Source organism: Harmonia axyridis, chromosome 6, assembly GCF_914767665.1.
Source record: "Harmonia axyridis chromosome 6, icHarAxyr1.1, whole genome shotgun sequence".
Taxonomy (NCBI): Eukaryota; Metazoa; Arthropoda; class Insecta; order Coleoptera; family Coccinellidae; genus Harmonia; species Harmonia axyridis.
In genome coordinates, this window is record NC_059506.1 from 23,672,116 (window position 1) to 23,695,766 (window position 23,651).

Genomic DNA, 23,651 nt, shown 5'->3' on the forward strand with positions numbered 1-23,651 from the left:
ATGATGATATAAGTTTTTTTTGAATAATTATTATTTGTCCTATAGTGCGTTCATGAGCTTCATTAAAATCATTTACTATCATCCAACTGGTTTTATGCTTTGGCATATTCAGGTTGTACCAGCTTTCTTCGATTGAAATGGAAATTATTTGAAATTTCAGATTTGATACTGGAGATTGATAAGAAATAAAACAAATTAATACTGCTATATCTAAACGACTTCGCAATCAACGACGATTTTGAGCTTTTTTGAGTGTTTCGTCAAAATGTCTGTATAATTAGAGCTTGTTAGTCCTCATTCCTTCTTCTTCTACATTCACGAAATTTCTTTGATAAAAAATGGCATAAAAACAAAATTATTGAACAAACTCAACAGTGTAAGTGACGTTAAGTCTTTGTGTATTTGTATCAAGATGGATGGAAATGAAAAGACCTTCACTTCTAAACTTCATAGAAATTGTGAAACTAGCTGCAGTAACAATATTTATGTCCTGGTATCAACGTAATTTATAATAAAACGTATGTAACATTCAATGTATGGTATTACTTCATTTTTCGTGAATGTTCTACTGGCTCATTTCTTTGACTTAAGTTCAGAATATTGATGAAACAGTAATTTTTTTTTTCATGTCTCCTGCTGGTCCAAATACAAATTTGTTCATGATAGTTTATCAATTTCACTATAATTATCTTTAAGGTTATACAGGGTGCCAAATTGGAACAGAACATTCTCCTCGAAAAATAAATACAACTTTTCTAATATTTCTTCCCTCAAATGTCGTTCGTTGCTGAGATACAGGGTGTTAAAGATGAAAAACTAAAAGTGATTTTATTTATTTCATTTTTATTCAGTTTCCAAAATCTTTCAATTGAATTTGAGAGAATATTTGTGTTCAATAGGTGCTTTTTTTCGAACAAAGAATCGAATTTTCAATTTGTACCAGTGGCGTACAAGAATTATAGTCCCTTTATCAACCTATTTTCTACACCACTGGTAGAATCATAAAAATTGCATTTTTCGCATTCCCCATTCAATTCTGAAAAATATATACTAGTTTGAATCCGGAAAAACTAACCGTTTTCAAGATATTCGCGCTTTTATGAATACAAACATACTAGGATAATGAAAAATTTGTTCGTCAGAAATTATTTTACAACCCCAATTACAAGTCCAAACTGGATATTAAAACCAAAAAACTTATGACACTTTCATTTACATTTTTTCACCAAAGCTGCTTTCTTGGAGAGGTAGATACATCTGTTTTGAAAAATAGAATCAGTTCCTTTTGAAAGTGTCATTATTTTGTTATTTGAAGAAGTAATTGAAATTGTAAAATTTATTTCTGCTGAACAAATTCTTTATGACTAGTATGTTTGGATTCATTAAAGCACAAATTTCTTGAAAACGGTCAGTTTCTCCGGTATCAAACTAGGTAGTATACATTTTTACTCAAAATTGAAAGGGAAATGCGAAAAATGCATAAGTTTTGATGCACTTCTTCTACGCCACTGATGGAAAATGTGAAGCACGTATTGAAACCAACATTCTTTCAAATTTAATTGAAAAATTTTGGAAACTGTAAAAGTTATAAGAGAAAATTACTTTTAATGTTTCATATTCAACACCCTGTATCTCTGCAACGAACGGAATTTGTGAAAAGAAATATTAAGAAACACTTTTTTCTTTTTGAAAACGAATCTTCTTTTTCAATTTGGTATTGGTATCATAGTATCGGGATACCTGTATATGAATGAATTTGACCATTGAAAATTAGTTATCTTATCAAGTCGAGTATACAGCTAGTAATAATAACGACAATTACCAGAGAATCCTACTACCTCTCTACTTACGCCCTAAGTTCGTTACTGCTAATCGGGAATAATAACTATCATTATCAACTCGTGGTATAATTTACTTTCGAGTAGGTTGTCAGTTTGACAAGTTACACTTACATGGAATGAGAACAATCACAACCTCAGGGTCATAAACATAGATTGAGGGAGCACATGTCATTTTCACTAAGCAAATTTTGTCGCCAACATGAACTATCAAATTTGACATCAAGCGCGCGGATATGAAAACATGTCAGTGATATGATATTTCACTCGATTCGCGAGTTTCTCCACAAAGAACGCACTTCTTATGTGCCATAGTGAATCAACGTTTCATATTAATTCGAAATATATTGAAATAAATACCTAAATATATCCGAAATTCAGAAAACAAACTTTAAGTGACGTGAAACAACCGATGACACTAGGAGAGCAAAAGTTGCCAAACCTACCTGCAGATTTCAACAGGTAGATATAGAAAATAATAAATATTCTGCTTATTATAAATTCGACAATTAGGAAATATATCGGATTCCAAATATTCACATTTGTATATTTAATCAGGAATCACTCAAATAAATATATTTCATTCAATATAATATACATTCATAATGATATAGTTAAATTGTGGATTTGAAAATAAATCACAATCCGACAATGTAATCTTACCATGTTGGGGGATATGTAAAAATTGCGTGTACTCCTCCTATTTATGTTTATTACTCTATGATCACAACTGAAAAACATATAGTAACTATATTTCCTGGAAATCTTACTATATCTATAATCTATCAGCAATTCACTTGATACTCACACTTTCGAACTCTTCCAAAGCTCTAAAAGCACTCAACGATAAAAGCTTTGAGGAACGTTTTGTTTCTGTCACTGACGTTATTATGATTCCATCGGGATTAGAAAGAAATAAGTCTCCGACCACGTTCATTCAAGTTCGCCATTGTCCCTGTCATGATTTCATTGACCACGGCCTAAGAAATGAAGAGAAGGCAGGAGTGAATTCTGCCCATAAAAGGTCGTATAATTCTTGGTTCCGAGAATCTTATGATAATGGTAGTCAACTGCATCCACGCCAAGCGAGTGACCAAGAGCGCGCAGTCCTCTCGCTAACACCTTTTCATTGTGACATTGAAAGAAAACCTGATAACAGGCCTGGTAGAAAAACGAGTGAACGTCGCAAAGTTGCATACGGCTCGGAGATTCAGTATGTATTTAGAGAGGACGCACACTACAGACCTAATAGTCTCTCAGGCCAATTGAAAAGTCCCCGGTCTAATGCACAGATGGCGATGCTATTAAATCCATATGATTTTTAGTTAGTACCAACCTCCAAACGATACGTGTCAAAATTTTACAGCAGTCCGACCATTATTTTGTGAGATATTGAGTTGTGAGTGTAGCTTCTTTTGTTATTCGAAAAAAGATGGAAAGAAAGAATTTGTGTGCTGATAAAATATCGCTGTTTGAAGGAAAAAAAATACTGAAGCAAAATCTTGGCTTGATGAAGAGTTTTCGGTGTCTGCACTAGAAAAATCAAAGTTTAAACGTGGTAAAATGAGCACCGAACACGGCGAACGCAGTGGACGCCCAAAAGAGGCTGTCACCGACGAAAAAATCAAAAAGGTTCACAAAAAAATTCTGAATGACCGTAAAGTGAAGTTGATCGATATAACAGACATTGTGAAGATATCATCTGAACGTGTACATCATATCATTCACGAATATTCGTACATGAGAAAGCTGTGTGCAAAATAGGTGCCGCGCGAGCTCACAATCGATCAAAATTATTCTGAGCAGTGTTTGAAGCTGTTTAAGTGCAATAAACCTGAATTTTTGCGATGATATGTGACAATGGATGAAACATAGCTCTACCATTTTACTCCGGAGTCCAATCGATAGTCAGCTGAGCGAACTGCACACGATGAACCGAACGAGGAAAAACACAACAGTCATCTGGCAAGGTTATGGCATCAGTATTCTTGGATGAGCAAGGGATAATATTCATTAATTAACTCCAAAAGGGCCAGACCATCAACAGCGATTATTATATAGCGTTATTGGATCGTTAAAGAATCTTTGAAAAAACAAAGAAGCTGTTTCATCAAGACAATGCGCTGTTTCACAAAACAATTAAAACAATGGCAAAATTGCATGAATTGGGCTTCGAATTGCTTCTGCATCCACCGTTTTCGCCAAATGTGGCCCCAGCGCCTTTTTCCTGTTCTCAGACCTCAAAAGAATGCTCGCTGGAAAGAAATTTAGCGCCAATGAAAAAGTAATCGCCGGAACTGATGCCTATTTTGAAGCGAAAGACAAATCGTACTACAAAAACGGTATAGAAAATTCGGAAGATCGCTTTAATCGCTGTATCGCCCTCGAACGCAACTATGTTGAATAATAAAATCGAATTTTGCCAAAAACATGTGTTTTACCATGGTAGACCGGGGACTTTTCAATTGGCCTGTAAAGTGTAACAGCTGAAATTAATATGTCACTACAAAATCTATCAGATGATAACTTTGCATAGTGGAAAGCCTGAGACCATTTCTGAAATTTAAAATAACAGACATCGTGGCACGCGTTCAAAAATACGGTATTCAACCTCAACTTGCTAATTGTTATTTGCTATTCGTTATTTAACACTGCACACTCGATGTGCATCAAATAACAAATCACGTAACAATTATCATGTAACAAATAGTCGAAATGTTACCTTTTATGCAGACCAAACAGTAAACAAGACTGCTATGTTATTTAAATGAAGATAATTTCATATTTTCATGACGAACAACTTTCAAGATCTTCACTGAAATTGAAAAAGCGTTTTTTTCATAATTGTTACTTGCTATTGTATAAATGCACTTTCAGTCACCACGAAATCCTCGAGTCCTTGGCGATATGGACTCCTACAGTGGCGCCAGCAGGATCGTCGATTGGCACATCAAGTTATGATTTTAATTACACCTGCCTTTGCGCAATTTATCGCTGGAAAGATGGCGCCAGGAAGCTATCCATAGTAATTACATAGTTACTCTTGACTATTTTGAAACGACCAATACGACGTTGTGGAAGCGCCACATTGACAGTTGTTTGTCATCGGTTTATCTCGAAGGAAAGGAAGAGAAAGCAAATTGGCGATTGCGATAGCGAAATGTAAATTTTTATTCCATTCTTGCCAGCGAGAATCCGTTGGATGTTTTCGTTTAAGTGGATCAGATGCGAATTTCAATCGGTTTAATTAGGGATGGGATATTTTATAATAATAATAAGTTTATTGGTTCGAAAACTGAAAGATACAGTGGAGTTATTCAACGACAACTATTTTAAATCAAAATTAAATTCACTCAAAAACAAAACCAAAATGAACAATTTCACCATCTGTCCCTTTTCAATTCTTATTCAAATCATCAATTTTTTTTGTCATCATCGGTATGTTTTTTTTCTCTCATATTCGGGTGTGTATCGTCTTCATCGGTGGTAGTTACATGTTTGGGAATTTATAAAGAATCTTAATTCAGCCGGTGATTTCTGCAATCTCTTCTATCAACAATGTTTTATTGGCGCCTCATACTTATTTCCAAAATTGTTGTAACTCATTATGAAATGTTACTTGAGATTTATACTAGTTCGTTCATTAATATAATGAGAATTAATAACAATACTGAATTATGAGGGATGATCCTAAATTGGAGGTACAAACGAAAATGACAGATTCTGAGGAGTGTTTGAAGCTGTTAAAGCGCAATGAACCTGAATTTTTGCGTTGATATGTGACAATGGATGAAACATGGCTCCATCATTTTACTCCGGAGTCCAATCGATAGTCAGCTGAGTGGACTGCACACGATGAACCAAATCCAAAGCGAGGAAAAACACAACAGTCAGCTGGCAAGGATATGGCATCAGTATTCTAGGCAGCGCAAAGTATAATATTCTTTGATTACCTCCAAAAGAGCCAGACCATCAACAGCCATTATTATATAGCGTTATTGGGTAGTTTAAAGGATGAAATCGTTAAGAAACGATCCCATTTGTAGGAACAAAAAAGTGCTGCTTCATCCAGATAATGCGCCGTGTCACAAATCAATGAAAACAATGGCAAAATTGCATGAATTGGGCTTCGAATTGCTTCTGCATCCACCGTATTCGCGAGATCTGGCCTCCAGCGACTTTTTCCTGTTTTTAGACCTCAAAAGAATGCTAGCTGGAAAGAAATTTAACGCCAATGAAGAAGTAATCGCCGAAACTGAGATTTTTTGAAGCGAAAGACAAATCGTACGATAAAAATGGTATCGAAAAGTTGGAAGATCGCTATAATCGCTGTATCGCCCTCGAAGGCAACTATGTTGAATAATAAAATCGAATTTTGCCAAAAAAATGTGTTTTACTTTGGTAGAACGGGGACTTTTCAATTGGCCTGTTAAACACTATAAACTTTTGTCACTGATACTTTTTTGTTAGTTAATTTCGTTTTCATGGTATTATCAATCTGAAGAATTGTGTTAATGTAGAGTAAACATTGTAGACGGAATACCTAAGTGTAAACTAGATAGTTTGAAGTAGATCATAGTTTTTTCAAAGATTTCATAATGGTTTGTTGTTTCATATTATTTTATATTTCATTGATTTAATTTTGTATTAGTAAAAAGTTATGAAACACTTTATCAGAATTTTTGATTTATCGAATTAATGATCTAGAACATCGACAGAGTATTTATTGTTCTCCATATTGAAGGGGTAACTGATCGATGTGCTTTTCCTAATCTAAATGCTAGTTGAGAAGTCTTGTACCTACGATTTCTCGAGAATAAACCTGAAATGTCAAAAGTAGATAGTTTCACTCAGGTATTCATTTCATGACATAACTCGGAATAATCTTGAAATCGACCCAATTATATCTTTGCAGTTGGGTCATGACTGCAAACGAAAGAGAAGAATTAATATTTCCTGAATTTCGTTCTGTATATTTTTGGCGTTGTAAGCAATAAATTAGGATGAATGCAAATAATAGTGCAACAATGAATTAATTACTGAATTCAACAATCTATTCAAATGTGTTTAGATGTAGAAGCTGTTAGTTATCCTCTTGATAAAAGAAATTATTCAAGAATTTGGTGTTGAGAAATTATTTATATTCATTTGGATGTGTAGAATATCTGGTTTTACGAAGGATAGAAATGGTCGAAGATTGATCCACTGTTTATAAGAGCTGTTAATCTTTTTTAAGGTTATAATTCTTCATTAAATTCTGAAAACTATTTTTTTTTATTATTCTTTAGAGTAATGAAAGATAGATACAGTTAAAAATTATTTCGATTAATAAAAAAAAAGAAAAATTCAAGACCGATCCAATCTCTTCTGTTGTCAACAAACCGGAAATGAAGAAACATAGAAATATATTAATTTGAATGTAATAAAGAAACAGAATATTTTTTGTGATTCTCGAGTGATGATCTGTGGTCAACAATCAGAATTTGTTCTGGTTTTTAGAAAGCCTGTAGACTACTACAAGTCAATCATGAATACCAAGGAGGTATATGCAAATGCACTTCTGCAGATTCTCCATATTATTTGGAGTCCGATCAAAGTATTGTATAATTGAGGCTGTAGTGTGAGCCTTTTTTCAACAAATAATCACATTTTTGAAGAACAAAGCTAAAATAAATAATGAGGAAAGCACTCACATGAAGTCAGGAGAATTTGGACACATGAATTGTAGGAATTATTGAGTGATGTGTTTAGGTACATGCAGAGTCTCAATTCAATCGGAAGTTTTTCTTTTCCCATATCCTTCTTGAATTTTTTTTTATTTCTGATGGTATGATCATCATTCATCACGAAGATTGATATTGTTATTTTAAATCAACAGAGCAATATTGGGTAATATTTCTTCAATATTCTATTTGAATTTTTTATGGTTATGCGATTAACATAAAATTATGCACAAGGTTTTCTATGGTCATTCTACATTCAAATCCGAATTTTCATCTCGATCCAATATGCAGTTTTGAAATCAATGAAAAAACGACAATTCGAACTCCTATATTTATATTTATCTGAGGAAAACGACAGACAAGCCATTGGAAAAGTTGAGAAAAAACAGTCCAATAATGAAACAAGCAGAATATGGGAAGCCGCTGTTAGAAAGATAGACGAGAGGGAACCTCTACGCATAAAAAAATAACTGAAGGTAAAGGGTGTTTTTTTTAGAGCTATAGAACTTTGAATTGCAATATAACAACGATGGATTATTCGATTGACATGAATTTTATTTATCCGCAAGATAATCTTGTGGCATTACATTTTAAATATGATTTCTGGCATATGACCGCCACGGCTGGCTCGGATGTAGTCCAATCTGGACGTCCAATTTTCGATGACTTTTTCCAACATTTGTGGCCGTATATCGGCAATAACACGGCGAATGTTGCCTTCCAAATGGTCAAGGGTTTGTGGCTTATCCGCATAGACCAATGACTTTAAATAGCCCCACAGAAAGTAGTCTAGCGTTGTTAAATCACAAGATCTTGGAGGCCAATTCACAGGTCCAAAACGTGGAATTAGGCAGTCACCAAACGTGTCTTTCAATAAATCGATTGTGCCCCGAGCTGTGTGACATGTTGCGCCGTCTTGTTGGAACCACAGCTCCTGGACATCATGGTTGTTCAATTCAGGAATGAAAAAGTTAGTAATCTTGCCTCTATACTAATCACCATTGAATGTAACGTTCTGGCCATCATCGTTTTTGAAGAAGTACGGACCAATGATTCCACCAGCCCATAAAGCGCACCAAACAGTAAGTTTTTCTGGATGTAACGGTGTTTTGACATACACTTGAGGATCAGCTTCACTTCAAATGCGGCAGTTTTGTTTGTTGACGTAGCTATTCAACCAGAAGTGCGCTTCATCGCTAAACAAAATTCGCGCGATACGTATTCCGCACAGAACCATTATTTTCGTAATAAAATTGCACTATTTGCAAGCGTTGTTCAGGCGTGAGTCTATTCATGATGAATTGCCAAACCAAACTGAGAATAAATCACTTGAAAGCTGTTAAATCGGTCGCCATCTTGAACAGTAATGCCAACTCAAAGTTATATACCTCGAAAAAAATAACACCCTATATAAGAGAAGTTTGCAACTGTAGAAAAAAGGGAGAATGAGAAGAAAATAATTCGGCTCTTTCAAAACATGATAATCCAATTGTGCAGTTATAAAATATCAAATAACAATTAACAAGAAGTATGAGTTTAATGTTTAATGTATTTCAAAATGGCAGTATCTATGCAGCCAAATAACAAATAGAAGCTGTCCAACTCTCAACTATCCTTGTTTTCATTATTAATCAATTGGAGTTAATTCCATTTAAATGACATAAAACACATGCGTTACTCCTAATTGCTATTTGCTATTTGTTCTGCATAACTGGTAACATTTTGATTGTTTGTTAATCGATAATTGTTATGTGTTATTCGTTATTTCATACTGCATAAAAGCACAAAAAGACAGGACTAAAACAACTCCTACAGACTAAAGGTACGGCCATAAGTCAAGGTTTGCACGAGGAGTTGAATGTCGCACAAACTAGTCGACCTTTAAATCCGGACGTGTTCAAGATGAAGCGGACAAAACCAATTGAAAACTCCGGATCAACTTCCGAGAAGCGCTTGCGGTTTACACTCGTTGAAAAAGATTGAGATGTCGCAATTACGAGCGCACCGAATATTAACTTTTTCAGCCATACCGGACAAGAACTAGAACGGAACTTATCCCATGAGCGAATTCTACAGGCGCGAAGATATCACGTTGGCATTTTAATCTGACCAGAAAAACAGTGCAAGTTTTACAATATACCGGGTGATCCAAGTTATCGTATACAGGCAATATCTAGTTTATTTGACAAGATAATAAAAAAATTGCTTTGTTCAATATCAGAGTACATTCTCAATGATGTATAAAAAAAGGTTCGTAACTTTGACAGCCCTTTGGTAGCTACCCCTCACTTTTCATTATCAAGTGGCACCCCCAGTATATTGTCAGTAGAAATTGCGTGTCATTCTATTTGGAATTCGAAAACGATAGCACATACTTAGTATTTTTTATTAATAACAAAAAAAAACATTGTTATTTTGTGAAGTATGAATTGCTACCAAAATATCTACTTGCTATTTAATGGATTCGGTCCTTACTTGGCGGAAATTCATTATAAATAAAATAAAACGAATTAATTTCCACTATATTCTTTAATTGTTAGCAACAATTGTTTCGCCACACTGTGGCTTCATCATGGCTTTAGTTCAGAAATGTAGCCTGATGAAGCCACAGTGTGGCGAAACAATTGTTGCTAACAATTAAATAATATAGTGGAAATTAATTCGTTTTATTTTATTTATATCTACTTGCAATTCAAAAAACGAAGAAACATTCAAAGCAAGTTTTTTGTTATAAAAAACTTCGGTTTCTTCAGAATAAAAATTCATCGACTTCTCATATGTGAAGTTTGTACAAACATGGGTGGAGGCATTCCATTTTTATAAGGAGAATTAAATAATGTAAAAGAAGTCACAAAATATTAATGTTTTTGTTGTTATTTCTGAAAAAATACCAAGTATGTACTATCGTTGTATTCCAAATAATATGACTCGCAATTTTCAATATACAGGGGGTGACATTTGAAAATAAAAAGTGAGGGGTAGCTACCACAGGGCTGCCAAATGTAAGTAAAGTACTTTGAATTCAAAGCAAGTTTTTTATTTTTCATTATCTTGTCAAAAAAGCTAGCTTTTATACGATTACTTGGGACACCCGGTAGTTTACAATTGCTTTCGAGTCTACCGAATGTTGTGGAAGCATCGTGATCACTGTTGGGATGAAAAATTCTATTTTGGATCATTCTCTGGATTTGTGTCAGCACTTTTTTGTGACAGCCTCATTCTACAATTATTCGATTTTGGTAATTTTTGGCAATATAGTATAGCCCTAGATGACTCCATACCGAGCTCCATACATAATTCAGATAAACCAGCTTAAAGGTGCGTTGAGCATACGCAAATTTGAAATGACCGTATTTTCATATCTTGGGTTCAACTATATAGTTCTATGTTGATGAAAATTGGTGATTAACTCCTTCGATTCTGACGAAATTTGGGAAAATATGGATATTCGGGTAAGAGAATTGAATATTGTTGGGGATTTTAGCTTTTTTAGGGCCGGTATTATAAAAATAAGGTTGAACCGGAGGTTGCCACCCGCTAATTGAGATTTAACTGACAGTTGAAACGCAGCGGGTATTACAAAGATTTATTGTTTCTGTTGTACAATCATTGGTTTTGGCCGATTTATTTTGGTTGGCTGCACTGTTCGTTCAATTCTGATAGTTTTCTTTCAGATTTCCTAATCCGAACACAGAAAAAAAAAAGAAAAAACTGATAATTATATATAATCTCAAAAATTTGCCTTACCTATAGACTTGTTTAACATAATAATATTCAATTCATATGAGCAATAGATCTGAATCTCAAAAGTAGAATATGAGTCTTGGTTCGTGAGATTATATAGAAAATATATCTTATTTCAGATTTTACGAAGTATGTATAAAAAATGATGAGGTCCTAATCAAACATCATTAAATGATCATTAATTCTCGGTTATGAAATAATTCTCCAAAGTGTAGGTCTCGCACTAAACATATTCCTAACTAAGTTCTGAATTTGTATCAAATTTAATGAAATACCTCTGATTGTTCCCCAGAAAATCTCTGGAAGGCGGACGGAGAGATTCTGGGAATACACACATCTCGTACTCGATAATTTCAGGGACTAATATTTTTTCCAAGAATTATTCCACAGGATTATCATTGGAAGTTTTAACCAAAATAGGAATTTCTTTAATGGTCTCATATTCTCAATTAAAATTTATATTGATCCATATTTCTGATATGAAGTAAATAAAACTGGAAAAACTTCTATTAAGCAAAGCAGGGTCGGATTTAATTAAGTAAAGCTTCAACTTGAATATTATGTTTTAAGTGGACAACTTTTTCTGGTTAGGATAGTTGGTTATTAGTGAATTACATAACGTGAGTTGTTTATGGCGTTTCAAACAAGAAGTGCTTGATAGATTATCGAGTGTTTTTTCACATATTTTATACCTATACACTCAAATGAATGACCTCTTTGATCGAATTTTTTGTTTAATTTATGAGGATCTTTCCAGAAATAGATACTAGTAGAGCGCCAGTGGTCAAACAACATTTGAATGCAAAGATTGCAGATCGTTCTATCATTTCGGCAAGATGTCTGTAATTTTCAAAATTCCACCCGGTTATGGTGGTAAAAAATTTCGCATTTAAAGCATCGTCAAAACCATAGAAAAACGTGAAATTAGCAGCTTTTGAGTTCTTGCCATGCATGCGCCAATTGCACCCTCAAAGAAAAAAAATATAAAGGTATATATGACCCTCAAAAGCGCAATTGGCACATAAATTAATGAATGCTCAAAAGCCCCTGTTTTCACTTCATTTTTTGCAGTTGTGAAAACTTTTTTGAAATAAAAAATTATCGGAAGAAATGGACGCATTCAATTATTTACGAAGGATATCCCAATTTCAAGGAGGATTTCACGTAACAGTTCGTGATTTATGAATTTTTTAAAGATAAGCTCATTTCGCAAATCTAGAACAAGATTTACGGTTGGTAATTTCTCGTGGAAGCTGTGAAATCTCCACAAAAACAATGCCAATTTCATACAATGTTATTCTTCTGTCCCACAAAATATCCCAATTTGATAATCAATAATGATAATTAATAGTTGTTGATGTACCAAGTAAGGAGACCTTTATGATCTACCGATGTCGACCAAGGATTCGTTTCAAGCAAGCGAATCTGCTGTTTGCTGGTGGCTATCTCAAACATTCACGAGATTCTTTCAAATTTACCGATTTCATATTAATTCGAATAATATTAATTCAATAGTGTTCATAATTTGTTATGATTATATTTATAAAACGTATTAATATACATATAAAAATAAGAAATTTAACTCAGACCCGTGGGTCATAAAGTAATTAGATTATGCTCTAGGGCACAATGTACTCAAATATGACATTGATTACGAAATCAGAAAATCAAACAGATATTATTTCTATAGGAAAAAAACTCACAGTTCACAATTTACCACTTAAGAATGAACAAAAATTGAAAACCTTCAGTCGACCATATACTCCCTCCAGAGTTGTTCTTGGAAACTATCTATTCACATCAGGTACAAATTTGGTACTGAATTCAGATGGCATTGATCCTCCAATCGCAACAAATCGATTCATGAAGTTTAAAGACATTAGGAATTGGAAACAAAATTATTTCTCAGAAAAACCAATGATGTATAATAACAGGAAAGCTATATTTCCTCAATGATACTAAAAGCGGGTTTCACAAAACTTCGATCGACAGATTGACCCATTAATTGTAGCTTGAATTTTATGACGTATTCAAAAATGGAACAAAATTGTAAACACAGCAATATATTGATCAAGCAATTACCATTTTTAAACTTCAACACCCTGTATTTTGGTGAGGAAGCATTATAAGGCTTACGTTCATGGAAACTTTCTCTTTAAAATAGTGTCAGGAATAATCCCTTGGAATTTTCTGATGTTATTCTGGAACACACTGTATTATATGGGCGTTGGCGTTGATATTTGTTGTTTATTATCTCTAAGGGTGTTCCAGAATAACATTTCAAGGGATCATTCCCGACACTATTTCAAACTCAATTTTAAAAGGGAAATTGCTTTGTAATAGTATTTCGAAGAAGTAGCTTTTATAGTTTCTGGAAAAATATTAAGAACTGATGTGTGGTGTTGTGGATAGCGATGATTTATAAATAAATTAAGTGAAGTGAGTATAGTAGTGAAGTAAAATTGTAAACATATAACTCATACAATTTTACTTTTTTTGATCTTCAGACTTCAAAAATTTAAAAACTGAAAACTTCTAGATGTGTTTCGGTATCTAATTGTTATTAAAATAAAACAGAATCAATAGCCATCGCACTAGCAATGCTAATATATAGATTTGTGACTTGAATGAGTAAAGAATTTGACACTGAAATTTAGTCAAGCAATGCATATGAGCTTTCGTTTTCAGTTTGGATTAAATGCTGACCTTTATTTTCTAACGGAATTCTTTTTTTGTCAATTCGATAGTAAGGAGAAAGCTAAATAGAAGAATTATAATCAATTGAAGATAAGCAATGAAATTCCATTAGGAATTAAATCGTTAACTATCAAGAGTTCAGCGAAACTATGTGGTCATCAAGAAACATGCTTCCTTGTTCTAAGATTTCCTTAAAATTTTTTTCGTAATTCAGAAAGATATCTAGCTCAAATTTGGCGCAAATATGAAAGTTATAATGTCTTCAAAGGTCATTTGAAATTGTTTGTAATCGGATAAACGGTTTCAGAGTTCAACTCAATTTTCCGACTTTTTTCAGTATTTTCACTTCCAACTGAAGGTTGCAATTTTCGATGAATCGATGTTATACTCGAAAACAAATTGCTTCTTCGAGTCCTAACGAAGGCATCTATCACCGGAATTTTTGGGTTTCGATTTTGTATTTTTTTGCTATAAAAACTTTTTCATCAAGTTTAGTTTAACTCATGGAAAAAGAATAGTCACCAGAAAATTGCGGCATTGTAAAGTCAACAAAAATCAGAAAATGGATATTATATGATTTTTTTTGTGCTAAATTTATTGGCCACTTGTTAACCCTCTGGGTTGCAACTAGTGCTCGCTTCTTTATCAGTTATCTGCAATTTTTTCAAACTAATCGAAGCATTTTATTTCAATGAAAACTGAACAAGATTATTGGCTAAATTCTCCTATTCAAATAAAGAATAAAAAACCAAATCAGTTGACGAGTGGTTGCTCATCCAGTTAGTGGGCACGCCCAAACTTTATTCATGAGCAAAATAAATTTTGCTTCTTTAGGGTTTTTCAATGGGAAGGATACAATTCAAGTTGTTTAGAATGACAACACTATTATTTTCTGACATGTTTATGTCAGTTGATGTGTCAGTAGGTAATGCCCATAGAGTAATAAACATAGATAATTTTTACATGTCCTCAACATGGTTAGATTACGTTGTCGGTTTGTGATATATTTCCAAATCCGCAATTTTACTATATCGTTATGAATGTATATTATATTGAATTGAATATATTTGAGTGATTCCCGATTAAATTTGAATATTTGGAATCTGATATTTTTCATAATTGTCGAATTCAAAATAAGCAGATTATTTTTATTTTCTGTATCTAACTGTTTAAATCCAAGGTTTGGCAACTTTTGCTCTCCTAGTGTCATCGGTTGTTTCACGTCGTTTGGCGCGCTTGGAGTTTGTTTTCTGAATTTCTGGTATATTTAGGTATTTATTTCCATATATTTTGGATTAATATGAAACGTTGATTCACCATGGTACATAAAAAATGTTTTTTTTGAGAAAAAACTCGCGAATTAAGTGAAATATCGTATAACTGATATTTTTTCATTTCTGCGCGCTTCTTGTCAATTTGATAGTACATATTCGGGACAAAATTTGCTTACTGAAAATTACATATGCTCCCTCTATCTATGTTGATTACTCTGAGGTAATGCCATTCAAAGACAGAGAAATTTAAAAGAAATCATGGATGACATTATTCAGTTAATCGACTCACAATTTTTCATATTGCAGACTAATTTCAAAATGATATGAATCTAAGCTCAGTGCTTGGTAACGGTATACTCTTGTATAAGGAAATTTCCTTTTCAAATTTGTCTATAACACAACGAATAGTGAGTCGATTAACTGAATGAGGTCCATGGTTTCTTCTTGAATTTTTGTCAGTATGTATTCACCAATAGGTACTGATTTTGATAAAATAATTTAACCATTTGTAAACGCTGTTGAAGCGTGTAGCTTTCCATGATTGAATGGCATAATCCATTGAACACAATTGACATAATTAATGTCAAAAATAATACACATTGTTACAATAAAACCATTCTAAATTGTGTCATTTCTATTGCAAAACCAGTTATAAGCTGGTTACAGTCTACAGAATACGTTCCTGGTTTCGGATAAAGACCCGTTGTACAGTCATCAAGAGTTAACATCCCGGATTTCCATCATTCGATAGCCAGTGAAAGCATTTCTCAATTAAACGGTACTGTTGAGGCACAATAACATGTTCACTTTCGTTTGCCCTTGGAAGACTTCTTGGAACTATATAATTTCGGTCTTTCACAATTTCTTGAATGAAAGTAAAACAGGGAATCGAATATGAGTCGAAGATAATATGAATGATATCTGAACTTTGAACCCGGCTAGGAATTCTTTCTTCGGAGTAATGTGTAACGGTGTCCATGCTGACTGCTGACTGATCCTCTTAAGTTGCTCTTATGGGTTTTTATTGAAAGTGGTCATGAATTTGAGTCTGCCTTAAATTTAAATTCACGAAAGATTAATGATTAGGCATTAAATGGAATTCAGTTTTGAAAATTGGTATGTTGGTATGGTTTAGTACGTAAAACATTTTGATTGTCATGCAACTTCCGGATATTCCGGAAGTAGGTTACTATCTCATTTTAAACGGTACATCCTATATTTTTTCATTGAAAGGTATGATGATTTGACGAATTTCTCCAAAAAATGTTTCATATTATTGATAGTTTTTGAAATTAATTAGGTTTTTTTCAAGAATTTTGATATTTCGGAAGATTTTCTACCAAGGTATCATTGAGAGAATGATTTTACACTTTTAAGTACATTTATAACTAATAAAGGTATCTACTTATACACACTTATGAGTGATATAATATACATATGATAATTATAGATGCTTGTAAGGGATTTACTGAATAAATAAAAGGTTATATTGAACATGTTTTTGATTTTTGATAAGTTATGCAGACTGATAAAATATAATTTCTGAAAACATTACTTATATAGAAACGCGTTAAATGTTATCAATTACACTAAGAAATCATCATTTTGCATATATTATGAGCCACGATTTCAATTTGCTTTTTTAAGTAATATTTTCAGAAATTATTTCCAATATATCAAATAAATATTGGAAATTTTTTCGAAAAATTTTTCAATATCACTTAAAAACTCAAAATTATTTCATGGTTCATTCCATTGATTTCACTGACCTTTTTTTTATAATATATTTGATTTATATTGATATTTTTCTCTGAAATTCTGCCTGAAAATTGGTATGATTATTTTTCAAGAAAAAAATTTTATTTCAACCTAGTCGAAACTGTTATAATTTTGAATATTTTTCCGATACTCTTCTAAGATTCTTTAAAATTCTGGAGTAATCAACACGAAATTTTGCATCAAGCTTGAAATTGTTGTTTAGAGAGATATGAATTTTTTGTTGATGTTCTCATGCTTGAATTTTCCCTGGTTTTGGTTAAGCATTCAGCATTAGAATTCTGCATTCGATCTGATTTCGATCAAATCTGTAATTTTGAAATTATCAGGAAACCAACGCTATATTCGTGGAAAGAGTTCTCAAAAAGTACAAATGATATGAAACATTTTTACGAGAAAATCAGTCGTCAGATTCATCAGGCAAATCGATTCATAAAAATTTTGGGGGATTCCATTTCAAGTTTCATAACAATTATAATATTCAGCCAAAATATTGACGTGCCGAAACATCTCATCGCAATTTTCAGAACAGAATTTCATTTGGTTTTTTAGAAACGTATGATGAAACGTTTCGTGAATGACGTTTTATATAGAGACCGCAAAATTAGTTTTGTCAATAAGCATCTCTACTCTCTATACTCTACACTCTATATTTTATGCAAAGTTTAGGCATTAATTATATATTAAAAATGTCATTGAGAAACTACTGAAAATGATCTAAAAACACGATGCAAGATGCAACTTTTGGATTCTACATATTCCAAAATATTACCTGAAATATTTCATGAAATTATTTTTTTTCCTTAAATTACTGAATAAATAAAGATTTATTCTTGAAAAAATAAACTTATTAGTTGAGATCACTAAAATTTTAAAATATATATGAAGGAAAGAGCAAGGGTTCTATGAGTTCTCAGAAAAAAATATTCAATAGCTACATTTAAATTTGAGCTATAAAATTTTAAAAAAATATCCAAAAGGTAATTTATTTTAGAATTCTATAATTTATCAAAATTTCAATGTTTACTATCGAATTTAAGATCACTGAAATAATTTTCAGCATTAGTATTCCTTACGTTTTTCTGACGATTTTTTGATGACACATTTGCAGAAATCTAAGGATGTTAACCCCCCTGATTCGAATCAACATTTTTGTGGAATATGAAGAAGATTTGAATAATTACAAATATATAGTATTTTTTCCATTTAAAAAAAAATGATAAACTCTTTGAAATAAATAATAGTGAAAACCTCATATAAATCGATGTTCTTTAGCGTAAAACATAACTTACTCATTTTTGAACTCACCGCTAAAACAGTAGAGACCCCTCTTATGTTAAGATCTTGAATATATCCCAAATTCAAAATTTCTCAATATCGAACATAATAAAAATGAATAAATTAGAAACATAGCAATTCCGAAAAAAAATTGCAATTCATAATTTGAGTCAATTTGTAATAAGTGTACGAAAAAATGCAATTGGAAATAAAATTTCCACTCACCTCGAAAAAAGTATTATTCCGCTAATTTCACACCTGGGTAGAACGTAGTAAATCAATTACTATCTCACACTCCGATAATAAAAGAACCCCCGACTAATGTAACTGAGAAGACCCCAAAACAAATCCCTCCTGGCTACACAAATAACTAATCGTGTGTTCTTTGCGGTAGCTATTCGCAGACTGACCAGTGAAGGGCCGAAGAATAAGGTAGCACAACCTTAAATTTTTCCTTCCTGAAGGTGCCTGACAATAACTGGTTGAGCATTTATTTGTTTGTTTATTTGGAGTACCTACCACCAACTCAATTTTCTCACCTATTGATTGTCTCATTCAATAACATAAATATTTATTCGCGAAAAGAAATTTTTTTTCAAACGATTTGGTTTTGTTATTGTGAACAATTGAAATTTTTTTATCATATTCTAAGGATCAGTGGCGCAGCTAGGATCTTGGTTTGGGTGCTGAACTTGACAATTTATAATAGTAAAAACAAAAACTGAGATACGAAACATGAATAGATTGATAACACAAGAATGAAAAATTATACCTAACCGATCTTCATATTGAGAAATATGTTTCTTCGATATTTGGAAATGAACATTAGAAAAAATCAAAATTGTTAGTATATTTAGGGGGAGCGAAGCTTCTCGGAAAACATAGAACGCAACTAAATTTCGATGTTTGGATAACTAAAGTTTATATTTCATGAATTATAACCAATTTTTTGTTGGGAAGGTTAAGAGGTCCAAAAAACAATACAATTCTTGAAATGTCGATATAAGTTATCGAAAAATCTAATTTCAGTCACAGACTACTCCACACCGTTAGGAATTGCGGTTTTTATTCATTTAAAGTTCTTCCCCGATAACTATCGAAGTATTAATTTCAGGTATAGGGTTTGCTTAAGTAACCCCCACTATTTTTGTATGTAGAATCGGCTGAAATAATAAAGAGAGAGATTCTAATTTGAAAAACTTGAGTTTTGACGAGTTTGAGTTGTCCAAGTTCATAATCTTCTTATAAACACCCTGTGCATTTTTGATCCAAACTGCAAACTTATAATACTACTTATTTGCAGAATCAAAAAGGAAAAATGTTTTTTCATAAACAAATTCATCTGCAAAAATAATAAATAAGATAAAATTTTTTTCATAAGAATCCATTAAGTCATGAACCGTTAAGTTTTCACCCAAGGTATGGCATATTGCTGAAATTGTCATCAAAAAAGCTATCTTATGATGCAATAATATACTGGGTGTGCCATTTGAAATAAGGAAGTAGTAGTATTTTTTCGGTATAACCGGAAATTGTGGAGATCTGAAAATATTTTAGGGAGATGATCATGTCTCAAACACCAGCATGCAAAATTTCAGCACGAAATTATGATTAGTTTTCCATAAACGTCTAATAGCCATGGCGGTGAATCACAATGTATATGCACCCTAATTTCAACTCGGTCGGATCTGAAATATTAGATTTTTATTTTTCGATATTCATCTTGAATAATCGATGGTTTTGGTATGCTAACCACAAAAAATTGTGTACGATGCTTCTATCAGTTCGAATAACGAGTGCTCAAAAAGTTATATATCTCAAAAAATTAACACCTAAAAATTAAATAACTACGGAATTATACCACGTGTCATTCTCATGATATTTCAAAGTTTAACTACCCCTCTCTTCTCAGCGTTTTTGAGGTCCCACCACTTTTCAGGATGAGTCAAGCAATCTAAAACGTTCCTCTGATTCACCGCCATTTTCTAACACTTGTAAGAGTTCAAAAGACGTTTTTATATCTTTATTTGTAATTTAAAAAAAAAAACGGATTTTCAGACAAAAATAAGACTTATTGTGAAAAAATAAATGTTCGGAAAGTTATATCAGGCATATACTCATTCTTCAATAAAAACTCGTTTGATTCTTCTTTCGTTTATTCCAAAAAAATTAATAAATAAGGACTTTCCGAATGACGAACTCTTCAAAATAAAAAAGTGAAAACCTGATATAAATCGATGGTCTCTAGAGTAAAATAACACGTATTACTTTTTGAACTGATCGCTGAAACGGTATATGTAGAACCCTTTAAAAAATCTTTGTTGCTACGATGATATGAATACAATTTTCAGTAGATATTGCAGTCCTATTTTTAGTAGTTTAACTTTGATAGTTTAAGTTTGACAATTCAGGTATCACATGTGTTATTCGACAAATAACGGCACAGTTCGATAGTTTACATTTGATTGAATTTGGCCCGAGAATAATTGTAGACGTTATGATCGTATTGGCTTCATCGTTTTATGTCATTCAGTGTGTACCATTTTTGAGCTATTGCTCAGATTCATAGTAAAACAGTAGTGATTAAAATTTTGTTTTCCCGATAATTTCAAAACTTTGAATATAATGGAAATGAAATTTGACATTTCTGGTTTAGTTATTATCAAAGGTAATGTCACGAGTGCTTCAAATTTCATTGAAAATTATTTCTTTTCCACGAAAATATTGATAAAGATTGATAAAGTCTAAATTCGGTTTGTTTGAATGGTTTGGTTTTGCCCCAAATAAATAAATTTTAGTGTTGATAATAAACAATTATCTGATAAAATTTGAAGAATGAGTTGTACTTGGGGAAAAATTGTTTTTCAACAATTTAAATGTTCAATATTCTCTTTCCGTAACAAAAAAATCGACTAATTTAAAATAAGATAAATCAACAGACAACAATGATAACATTGTGAATCACAACTCATTTATATCTAAGTATACAGTTCAGTGATTTGCAAAAGGCGCAAAAGAGCTCAAAAGCATCTGATGTAAAGTGAGCTTTTCTGTAATTTTCTGATAACTGGTCTCAGGACGAATTTCACTTGAAGTTTAGCAACGTAAAAGTAAATTCATGATTCCGTTTCTCATGGAATATTAAAACCAACATCCCTTGGGACCGAAATTATGACTTCTTCACTCGACAACGGATCCCTCTTACTTGGTGGTATCTTATCAAAAATTTATATACTTTTTGCGGTCAGCTTGTATACTTCTGTTTCTCGAAGATGCTTACAGAATAATTGATTTATAAGTAGGCCCTCTTAGCCTGTTATTCACTCAAAAGGTTTTTCGAGTGTGAAATACAACAAGGTGAGCTAGAACAGTATTATCAGGTCATAAATTCAAAAGGAGCACTTGTGAAATTTCACACCTAGTTTTGCTAATTGTTTTATTGCTCTAGTTTTGCGGAGTTATTTTTCTCCAACAATAGATTTGGTTTATGGCAAGAGAAACTTGAATATTTATGGTTATTCACTTGAAAATTATTCAAAAGATATCTTGCAAAGTCTTCCACTTTTTCTCCTCATTAGACTATGACATTGCAAAAATCTTGAAAAACAGTTTCATGGAGTGGTTCATTGAATAGTCAATAAGTTTACGATGAACGTTTTTTATTACATTTTATTATACATGTATTATCATTATTCATATCTTTGTTAACATTTTCTGTAGTCACATTTTTCAAAGTATTTTAACTTCTATTCAAGTTCTACGTAATATGGATCTTTGATCGAATCGAATTTTTATGTTATTGGTGTCGATTTACCCCACAAAACAGACACAATGAATGGTAATTGTTTTATTTTACACCATGCAAAGAAATGCTATATAATTTTCACAAGGTTGTCTCATTGACATAAGAGAAATTACACATTAAACTGATATTTTTACATGGCCTCGGAGCCAGGTTTGTAAATTGAATGGAGGCCTGAAATAAATGATTAAAAAAAAACTCATTTCACATCGAAAAATTGAAAAATTTGAAAGTTATTGAATCGACTAGATAATTCTGCAGTTCAATTGATGCAGAAGTAGGTAAGAAACCTTCGCATCACTCTCAATGTATTTTTTTCGCAGAAATATCGCAATCCTGGGTACACAAACTTTTGACCAATTTTTATGATGTCTGAATGGAGAGGAGGAATCTCAGGTGTTCAGCTATTCGCAAAAATACATCAATAAACCTCTAGGATCACAAGGGTTATTGCAATATCTTCAAAAAATTTTCTTTGATATATTATGTCGAAGAATTTTTTGGGGTATTATTTATTGCCTGCAGGTGTTCAAGTTTAGGCTAGAAAAACTTTTTTATGAGTGTTTGCCAATTTTGCTGTAAAAAGGTTACCGCCGACACCTTATTACAATTTTATTACCAGAAGTCAATTATTTCAACACCTTTGGCAGGTTATAGGGCTAGGTGGGCAATATTTCAGGAACTTTGAAACAAGAAATGCTCAAGGCTATCTTGAGCAGCGAAAACTATTGTTTTGAGATTAGTTTTTGTTGATGCTAGCGATGCCATTATTTTTTCTTTCATTTTAATGAATATCTATGTAAATTAGAAAAATTAAATTAAGAGTTTATATAAAAAAGATATATATGCAGGGTGATTCACCGCGATGACCTATTAGACGTTTATGGAAAACTAATCATAATTTTATGCTGAAAATTTTCATGTTGGGTTTTGAGACAATGATCTTTCTCTCTAAAATATTTTCAGATCTCTACAACTTCCTGGTATACCGGAAACAGACAACTACTTCCTTATTTCAAATAGCACATCCAGTACATTATTTTATCATTAAATAGCTTTTTTGATGACAATTTCAGCAATCTGCCATACCAAGGGTAACAACTCAACGGTTTGGGGGATTCTTTTGAAAAAAAAAGGTGTTGATGAGGACTCACTTTTTTTCAATATTTCCGCAGAAAAAGGTTTTTCGAAAAAACCTCTTACATTTTCGATTCTGCAAATAAGTAGTATTATAAGACTTTTTGTGGTTTGGACCAAAAAATGTACAGGATTTTTATCAGGAAATCACAGAAATAAAATAAAATTCGATGTTTCGATAACTTGATTTGAAATTTCATGATCAAGAACTTTGAGTGCTAAATTCATGATCTCCAAATCCGCTATTGAATGATGAAGGTGTGCTTTATAATTTCCTAGGAAATTTTTTCGTTCATCTCTTCTCGTATTTTCGAAAAAATAAAAGGAAGCTAGTGAATTTCTGTTGGATAGTTTTTTTAGTTACTTATTTCTATGGATGTTA

The 23,651-nt window shown here is 32.4% G+C and overlaps 1 protein-coding gene across 2 annotated transcripts in view; it reads right to left on the reverse strand.

The window, feature by feature from the left end:
• The window catches only part of LOC123681662, a 94,129-nt gene that overhangs the window by 15,785 nt on the left and 54,693 nt on the right, over positions 1 to 23,651 (reverse strand). Inside the window, exon 1 of one of the 2 annotated variants that reach the window (XM_045619896.1) lies at positions 18,556 to 18,810. The exons of the other annotated variant lie outside the window; for it this stretch is intronic. The gene's annotated coding sequence lies outside the window, so the exon portion shown is untranslated. Of the gene's footprint in view, positions 1 to 18,555; positions 18,811 to 23,651 lie in introns of those variants that run through there. 2 annotated transcript variants of the gene reach the window in all.